Source organism: Dipodomys merriami, unplaced genomic scaffold, assembly GCF_024711535.1.
Source record: "Dipodomys merriami isolate MVZ:Mamm:240054 unplaced genomic scaffold, mDipMer1.0.p SCAF_46, whole genome shotgun sequence".
Classification (NCBI taxonomy): domain Eukaryota; kingdom Metazoa; phylum Chordata; class Mammalia; order Rodentia; family Heteromyidae; genus Dipodomys; species Dipodomys merriami.
This window is the reverse complement of record NW_027206024.1, coordinates 577,373-586,359: the sequence shown is the minus strand read 5'-3', so window position 1 is coordinate 586,359 and position 8,987 is coordinate 577,373.

The window sequence follows — 8,987 nt, the reverse complement described above, 5'->3', positions numbered from 1 at the left end:
TTTGTTTCCTGCTCTTCTCCTTCTTGATACCTATCTTCCCGAAATTTGATCTTCTAACTGAGCTCTTATTCTTGGTTGTTTCTGTGGTGATGTTTCCATTCTCATCTCTGAGTTTATTTATTTGGTTGTTTTCTCTTTTTTTTCTGATAAGATTTGCTAAGGGTCTGTCAATTTTATCAATTTTTTCGAAGAACCAACTCTATGTTTTGTTGATTTTTTCTATAGATTTTTTGGATTCTAATTCATTTAATTCTGATTTAATTTTAATTATTTCTTTCTGTCTACTGGATTGGGGTTTATCTTGCTGCTCTCTTTGAAGGAGGTTCAGATGTCTCATTAAATTGTTGGTTTCAGATCTCTCCAATTTGTTGATGTGTGAACTCAGAGCTACAAAGTTGCCTCTGAGTACTGACTTTGTTGTGCCCCAGAGGAGCTGGTAATTTGTGTGTTCATTTTTGTTGAATAGCATGAACATCTGAATTTCCTTTCTAATCTCTTCCATGAACCACTAGTGATTCAGCAGTGTGTTGTTCAACATCCTTGTGTTACCGGATTTTCTTTGGTGGCTTTTGGTGTGAGTTCTAATTTTATTCCCTTTTGGTCAGAGATAATGCAAGGTATAACTTCATTGTTTCTGAATTTGGACAAGTTTGCTTTGTAACCTAAAATGTGGTCTACTTTAGAAAATGTTCCATGTGCTGCTCAAAAAACGTGTATTCTGAAGCTGCTGGGTTAAATATTCAGTAGATGTCTATTAAAACTGGTTGATTGAGGTAGCTGTTTATATCTGCTCTTTGTCTTATGAGTTTTTGCCGAGTTGATCTATTTAGTGGGGAGAGTAGTGTAATAAAATCCCCTACAATTAATGTCTTTGGATCTATGTGGGATTTGAGGGAAAGTAGTGTTTCTTGGATGAATTTGAGTGCTCTGTTGTTTGGTGAATAGGTATTTAGAATTATAATATCCGCCTGAAGTAGAGATCCCTTAATTAGTATGTAGCGACCTTCTTTATCTCTTCTCACAAATTTTAATTTGAAGTCTATTTTATCTGATATTAGTATTGCAATTCCTGCCTGTTTATTGGGGCCGTTTGCTTGGTAGATTTTGCTCCAGCCTTTAACATTGAAAATGTGTTTGATTTTACGGGCAAGATGTGACTCCTGAGGGCACCAGAGAGAAGGATCTTGTTTTTAATCCAACTAGACAGTCTATGTCGCTTAATTGGAGAGTTAAGTAAGTTAATATTGAGAGATAGGACTGAGAGGTATTTGGGAGGTCCTGCCATATTATCCACCTTCTTGGGTGCTGCTAAAACTGGGTTCTTCCTATGGTTCTTGGATTCTCAGTTTGGGTTCAGTTTCTTGGCCTTTATTATGGTCTTGTTGGTTTTCTATGTGTAGGACATCTTTAAGAATCTTTTGTAAGGCTGGTTTGGTGGAGATGTACTGTTTCAATTTTCCTTTGCTATGGAAGGTTTTTATTTGGCCTTCAGTTATGAAGGAGAGTTAAGCTGGGTACAGTATTCTTGGGTGATTGTTGTTTGATTTTAGAGCATGGCATACAGGTTGGAGTCTCTGGTCTGTTTGTGGTGTTTGATTTTCCTGTGGCTTGTTTGGTTTCTTAAGTCAGTTTATTTGAACAGGCAGAAAAATGCTCTGCTTTACCCAGGATTTTGCGATCCTCCTCCAAGTTTAGTTCAATGGGAGGGAGATCTGTTCTGAGTATCACAAAAGAGGGAGATGGTTTTTTCCTCAAGTTTGGAGATGCTGTGATGAGGCTAGGTTCTGGGTAGTGTTGAGGCCTTTCCGCAAACAGTAGCTTTTCCCTGGGGCTAGTTTGTGAGGAACTCACAGAGCCCAGCCTGGAGCCATTCTCAGGGTTTATGTTTACTGAATTTCAATTGATTGTCAGGGCTGCAAAAGGGAGGGGCAGCCTCTGGCTCTGATTACCCAGTGAAGAAAGCCACTCCTGAGGCTGGAACCTGAGCTGGGTGACATTTCCCTGGGTGGAGCTGAGTCTGGTAGGTCTCTTTAGGTTCTTGTGACCTGCTAAATGACTCTAGCTTTCTTCCAAGGCTTGAGTTGGAGCTAGCAGCTCCTCCGAGCTTTGTAGGTATCCAAGATGGAGATCTCTGGAACTGGGGGGTGGGGAGGATTGGCCTTCCCTCCTCTGCTCCCTGAGAAGGAGTGAGGAGGACATCAGGCTTCTACTCATGTCGAGTCTTGGTTCCTGGGTTGTCTCTGGTCTGTGAACTGCATGATGAAATGTCCGCTCCTTGTGGGTTCCTGCTGGTGTTGAGGAGAATCTGCTTGTCCACTGTGTCTGGCTCCTTCGACCTGGACTCTCTGTTTTGTAGGTATGGCGACTGTGGCCACTGCCGCAGCAGCAGTGGCTGCTGGCAACATCTCAGAGCTGTCTCCTTGCCTGGATTTTACCTCTTTGGCTTAACTCTCTGTCCTGTGATGGCACACTTGGTGTGATTCTCTGGCCTAGGACCATTCACTGGAACTCTAAAACTGCTTTTTATGCGAGAGCTTGTTTAGCCTCCATCTTCTCCTCTGCCATCTTCCCAGAACTCCTCTTATATGATTCTTATCTGACTTCTTGGAGATCCATAAATAAAACTACTCAGAACAGGAAAAGATTAGGAAAGAGTTCATAAAGAATACTATTATGTTGGTCTTAATGGCAAAGTGTAAAGAATATGTAACAAAACTGTTGGGAGACTCATTTGCTCTATTTGCTATTCTCTCCTGCTTCTTTGTAGAAAGCTTCTCACTATGAACAGACAATTGGTCTGGACCTTTCCAGGCTTGTCTCAGTGACAGAAGTGATGGGATTTGAGATATGTGATCCCATTGCTGGCTTTTAGGAAGTTCACAATATAGCAATACCAATACACATAAAGCAACTTTTGTGAGTGATGTGTATTCACTTCCTCAATTGCCAAAATTAAATTCATATGTGAAAACATCAAATTACTTACATTATTATATATTCATTTCAACTGACATCACTAGCACCTCCATAAATCAAATGCAAACTAAAAGATCTACTTCAAAAACCAACATCTAAGGCAGCGTTGGAAATTCAAGAAGATAGACAATAAATCTAAAGGAGTGAGATCTTTAATACTGACAATGAGCAGTAATCGCTGAATTTTTAACAAGGCTTGAAAAGTTCAGGTGTCCACTAACTATGTGATTAGAGTTGCAGAGTTGACCTTGGTATCAATATTGGTTTTACAATTCAAAGGCAGCTAAAGTTGCTGGAGTATTGTAGCTCGATATAGTGTGACCCAGCCTGATAATGGTAAGGCACAGAGTAGAATCTAAGTCAGTAAAATGTATAGGAAGGATTCTTCACTGATAATAATTGCAGGAGGTAATCATCACTTTTTCGTTGAAAATGTATAGCCCATCATTGTACATTAAGCTATAGCCTATTTCTGATCTGAAGAACGTATAAGACATCAATGTGCCACGAGTGCTGAGCAGTGTTAGTGTATATTACTCTAATATATGAAAAAATCCTTGCAAGTATAGAATTGCCTGACCCTGACACTTCATTCTGTGTTGTTGAGTTTCATGGAGAAATGTTCATAATTAGGCAATTCACACTCATCTAAATCTGAATCAGGCAACTGAGATAAGGCATTAGGGTCATCAATCAGTGACATGGTCTGTGACCTGTGAAATAAATCACATTATTTCACAATGTATATGTGTTTCTAAAAATGTATGCAATATCAAATATCAAATATACAAAAGGGACAATTATCCATCTCATATTATCAGAAGTAAAGATACTCCTGAATTGTACATTCTTGCTAGAGGATCACTGGGTGACTGCTGATGTTTCGTATCTTTCCAGGTGCTCTTATATATATATGTCAATGTTCTTTGAGGAAGTGTTTTTTCATAGCTTGTTTTGAGGTGTTCAGAATATCAGTACTGTCACTTACCACAACCATGGGACAGCAAAGATGATGGGATACCTGGCTAAAGAACTGAGAATTCACAGGAAGTGATAGGAAAGATAACATCAGAGGATCCAAAGCCTCATTGCCAGCTTCTGGATCCCCATATCCTCCTTAACATGTTTTATATTCATTCTACTACAGTGGGGGGGGCGTCAGTGGCTACAGGTATGTCGACATACTAAGACATCAATCTAGCTTGTGGTTACAACTATTAACATGAGGTATTGTTTGGATACATAGTGATAATTGAATCCCTTTATTTTTAGGGAGCAAAGGAGCAATAGTCATTACAACCATAGCACAGACATCCATCTTGTCTCCAAAGGCTTAATCTTTTAGTGTCCAACAGCTCTAACTTAAATACTCTTGAGGTAATGACTCATACTCCTGTCTTCCCTTGACCGACCTTTCCAGAGCACAGTTCTCAGATTTTTGATTGCTGTTTGAGATGGCTTCCCAATCATTCCTTTTCCAAGTCTAACAGCTTGACTCTAGAATCTCTCACAAGTACGGTGACAGATGTATTATTTTGAAAACTATATTTTTCTAGGATAGGTTCAATTTTTAAATTTATTTCAAAAATACTATACAGAGTGGTTATAGTTACATGATTAAGGTACATCCCTTACTGAATATTGTTACCCACACCGTTGTTGTTCTTCTATCCCTTCCCACCCTGTACACCTCCTCCCCACCCCAAAGTTGTAAAGTTCATTTCTGATATAGTGTCTTGTGAATATCATTGTTGCAATGCGTCACTCTTTGTACTTCTTTCATCCCTATATTTTTCCCTTTACTTATACAAATCAGATAAATCTATATGCAAGGTGGAAGGTACCAGAATCAAGACAGAGATTGCAAGGGATAAACAATGGCAAAAGACAAATCACATAAAATACGATCTAGACACTCTACTGACATCAAGGTTGACATCTGACAAAAAAACAACTTTTTTCCATGGCTTGAAGTTCATTTCAATTAGCATCATTTTGTAAGGTCAAATGTACATAGCTCTGGAACCAGCAATCCCACTCTTGGGCATTTGTCAAAATGATCTCAAGTTAAACACACTAAATCTACAACTTTGTTTCTGGCACCATTATTGGAACCAATCAAGATGCCCCTCAATAGATGAATGGATCAAGACAATGTGGTATATATACACAATGGAATTTTATGCTTCTATCAGAAAGACTCACAAAGCCCCTTTCATAAGAAAATGGAAAGACTTGGAAAACAATCATATTACATGAAAGAAGCCAGACTCAAAGAAACATAGGATCCATCGTTTCCCTCATTTTTATTAATATATGCTTATTATAGTCCTTAAACTCTTAATATTCCCTTTTATCTCTCCCTCTTCTCCTCTCATTCCATTTGTGTGTGTGTGTGTGCACGCACCCGCACGCACCCGCACATGTTTGCACACACACACACACTAAAGAAACTTGACTCAGAGCCTCAAACTCTTGCTTGTTTTTTTCACTCATGAATGATTCAGTCTGTACTATTTGAACCAAGGTTTCACTCTGTCTTTGAATAACTGAACATAAATGTTTCATGGATTGCTACCCCAGCCATCTGTGAACGATGATCTTCCAATCTCAGGCTAATGACTATATAGGAATAGGGATGAGGCACAGGCATCTAGATGCCAAGTGTTTTTTACTTTGTTTTGTTTTTGTTTTTTGTTGGTATTGTGCATCCAAAACCTGTAAGGAAAACAAATCATTTATAATCAGGACTATTCACATAAAATGTGTATTGTATAAAGATTACATTAATAATATTATCCTTTTACATCCACATTATGTGATTTGATTTTTTTGAACTCTATTGTTGCAAACAGTCAAATAACGTATATATAATTTGATTCTTCTTGTCTTGGTTTTATACTTTGTTAGGTGTTTCAAAACAGAATTTATCAAGGTTTAACTCTGCACTACTGAAGCAAGACTTTTATGATTATTGAATGTCTTGTAAATCATAAGTTCTTCACTTCTGGTGGCACCATATGAGCACAGGTAGTTTCCTATAATACCTCCACGTAGTTTAGACCTCAATGCCATGCACTCTTCTGCCAAATATGCAATTCTCCTTGCATTTTCACTGTTTTTCTCTCTACTCTCCATGCTAAGTCCTGTGGTGATCTTGTTGATATTCTCCCCTGTTACATCTATCAATGCATCTTGGGAACTACTGGTATGCACTACTGTACTTCTGTCCATTCTCCTTGTACTTTGTCTTGTACACTTCTCACAGCGTGGGGCCAGAGATTGGGGATATTTTCTTCACGCATTAGATCAGACATCTATCTTTACATTCTAGCAATACATTCATTGAATTCCAATGTTCTGAAAATGATTACTAAATTTTCATGACTTTGTTGTTTGGCATTAGGGAAGAACATAGGTCAGTAACTCTAACTTATGTAAAAGAAAATTGCAATCATGTCTCATTAGATGTTGTTCATTGGATAATGTTTACTTCAAGATCTGCCTACCTGTTTCCGTTTCACTGTTTATTTTTCAATGTAGCCTTTTCTTCTGGAAAGTATTTATGGCCCTAGTGAAGATCAATTCCTACTGTAAATAGTCATTAATTTTATTCCAACATCATTTCATAGACCCTTCTGAGTTTCTTCAGGGTCTGTATAGTAGTGCTTCATATTCTTAGATATGTTTTAACATCGATGCATCCAATGATAAAGACACATTGCTTAAGTCACCATTTTGATGATGGAAAAGAAACCATGCTGCAACCTCACTATATGGCAATTTTCTGGTTTTAAATTCTTTTAGATTTGAATTGATACTGGAAAATGAAATTCTGTGTACAGTTTTATATTTTCCTAATTATTTTTAGTACATGTTCCAATATTGTATAAAGTTAAAACATTACTATTTACTTAGTTTTAGGATTTCTAAAATGGTCAGAGTAAAAGTTCTATTCATTCACAATTTTAAGACAATATAGTCCATTATGACCAAGTGAAACATTTTAAACTTTTATTTGTGGTCCTTAATGTTGGTGCTGGGGAATGAATTCGAGTCCTTCATGTGTCTTAGTCTCCTGTGTGCCTCTGAGCCTGATGTGTCCTGTGGTTTTATTTTCAATCAACTGGAATAAAGAAAAAATTCACTAGGAAGGATTATTACTTGTTTACTTTCTCCAGCATCTCTTGCATACATAAAAGTAATATAAGTCTACACTGACAGAAAATGGTGTTCTTATATGGTATTTACTAGTGGTAACTGTTCAATTTTTGTAGCCTTACTCTGCACTGTCTTGCCCCTTACCTATTCCCCCATCCCATGAAACTTGACTGGATCCACTGGAAACCCACTTCCAGGCAGCTTCCTCCTTAAATAGCTTAATCTAAACTAACCTACCCCCTGGTAGACCTGCTATAAACTTTCAAAGGCTTGACTGCAACAAGACACTTTACTGAAACGCCTTCTCTGCTATAGTAAAATCCTTCTTCCACTCCACCCCTTCCTGGAATCCCTGTTCTGCACCACGAGATACCGGGCCACATCTATATCTCCTTTCATGTCCCAACATACTACAACAAGAACCCGGCCTACATGGGGCTCCTCGCTCGAAGCCCCACCTCATCCACCAGATACCCTGTTCCTAACTACTCTAGTCCCTCACAGTCCCATTGTTCCCATATTCTATTACCTCCAAGATCCTCCCTTCCCTTTCTTCCCCACCCCCAACCAACCTTCTCCCTGGAGTTCCTCCTGATTTTATCAGAATCTCTGCCTATAACTAGCCTACTTCTAAGTGGCCTAAATTCTAAAACACAGCCCTGAACCTACCTCTTTCCACAAAGCCCATCGTGCTATATCAAAAACCCTTCACCTCCCTATAACTGCCCTTGAAGCCCCACCTTGCTTGGCCAGAAGCTTCTCACACAGCCCATCTACTGCCTGGAAAGCCAGCCCTGTTCCACCACAAGACTCTTCACCTCCCACATCTACCTTCTCAATGCCCTGCCTTGCTCCCCAGATAAACCCACCCCCTATTGGCTCTTCCCTAAAATCTACACCCTACTCCATCTGATACCCTTCCCATAATTATCTTACACCATTGTAGCCTTTCCATTCCTTCTCAAAGCTCCTCCTTCAACTATCCCCATGGCTCCAAGCCCTGCCCTGGTCCAGAAAAACTCCACCAGAAAACCCACACTACCCCATCTCTCAACACCCACATTGCTCCACTGGAAAACACTGCACCAGTTGCCCTCCCTCTGGAAGTCTCACCAGGCTCAACTGTAAATCCCTCCCTCCATAGTCCCTTTTGAAGGTTGCTTTGCCCTACTGGAAACCCTGTCCAAAGTCCATGTCCTGACTTGCAACACCGAGATCCCCACCCAAACTTCTCTTCTCAAGTTCTAACTGGCTACACCAGAAACCCCATCCTAACTATTCTAGAGCACTGGATACTATCACTGCTCTCACAAAGCTCTGGTCCTGAAAAACTCCTACATACATTGTTACTACATCTTGCTTTGTAGAAAACTCCACCTTCACCCTAACACACTTCCCAAAGGCCTGCCATTCTCCATCAGAAACCCTGCCCCTTACTAGACCATATCTTCCTAGTACCACCCTGCCCTCAAATCTAGAACCTGAAAAGCATCTCCCTCATAGCTCCACATTCCTGCACCAGAATCCCCACCTTCTGTCTGCCTCTTGCCTCCATTCCCTGCCCTGCCTTATGGGAAACCTCACCCTACATATCCCACAAGGGCTCACAGTGCTCTACCAGCACCGCTCCTCTAAGTAAGCCCCTCCTTGGTAGATTTGTTCTTCCTTCCAAAACTTCTGCCCCAAATAGACTCCTCCCCAGTGACCCCGCCTTCTTTAACTGAAAACCTGTCTCCCTGCCAGCCTCCATCTTAAATCCTGCCTACTCCACAAGAGACCATGTCCCTAACAAGTTTAGCCATTCCTGTCCCTTCCCTGCTGTCTGGCTTTCACCCTCAAAGCCCCGCTCT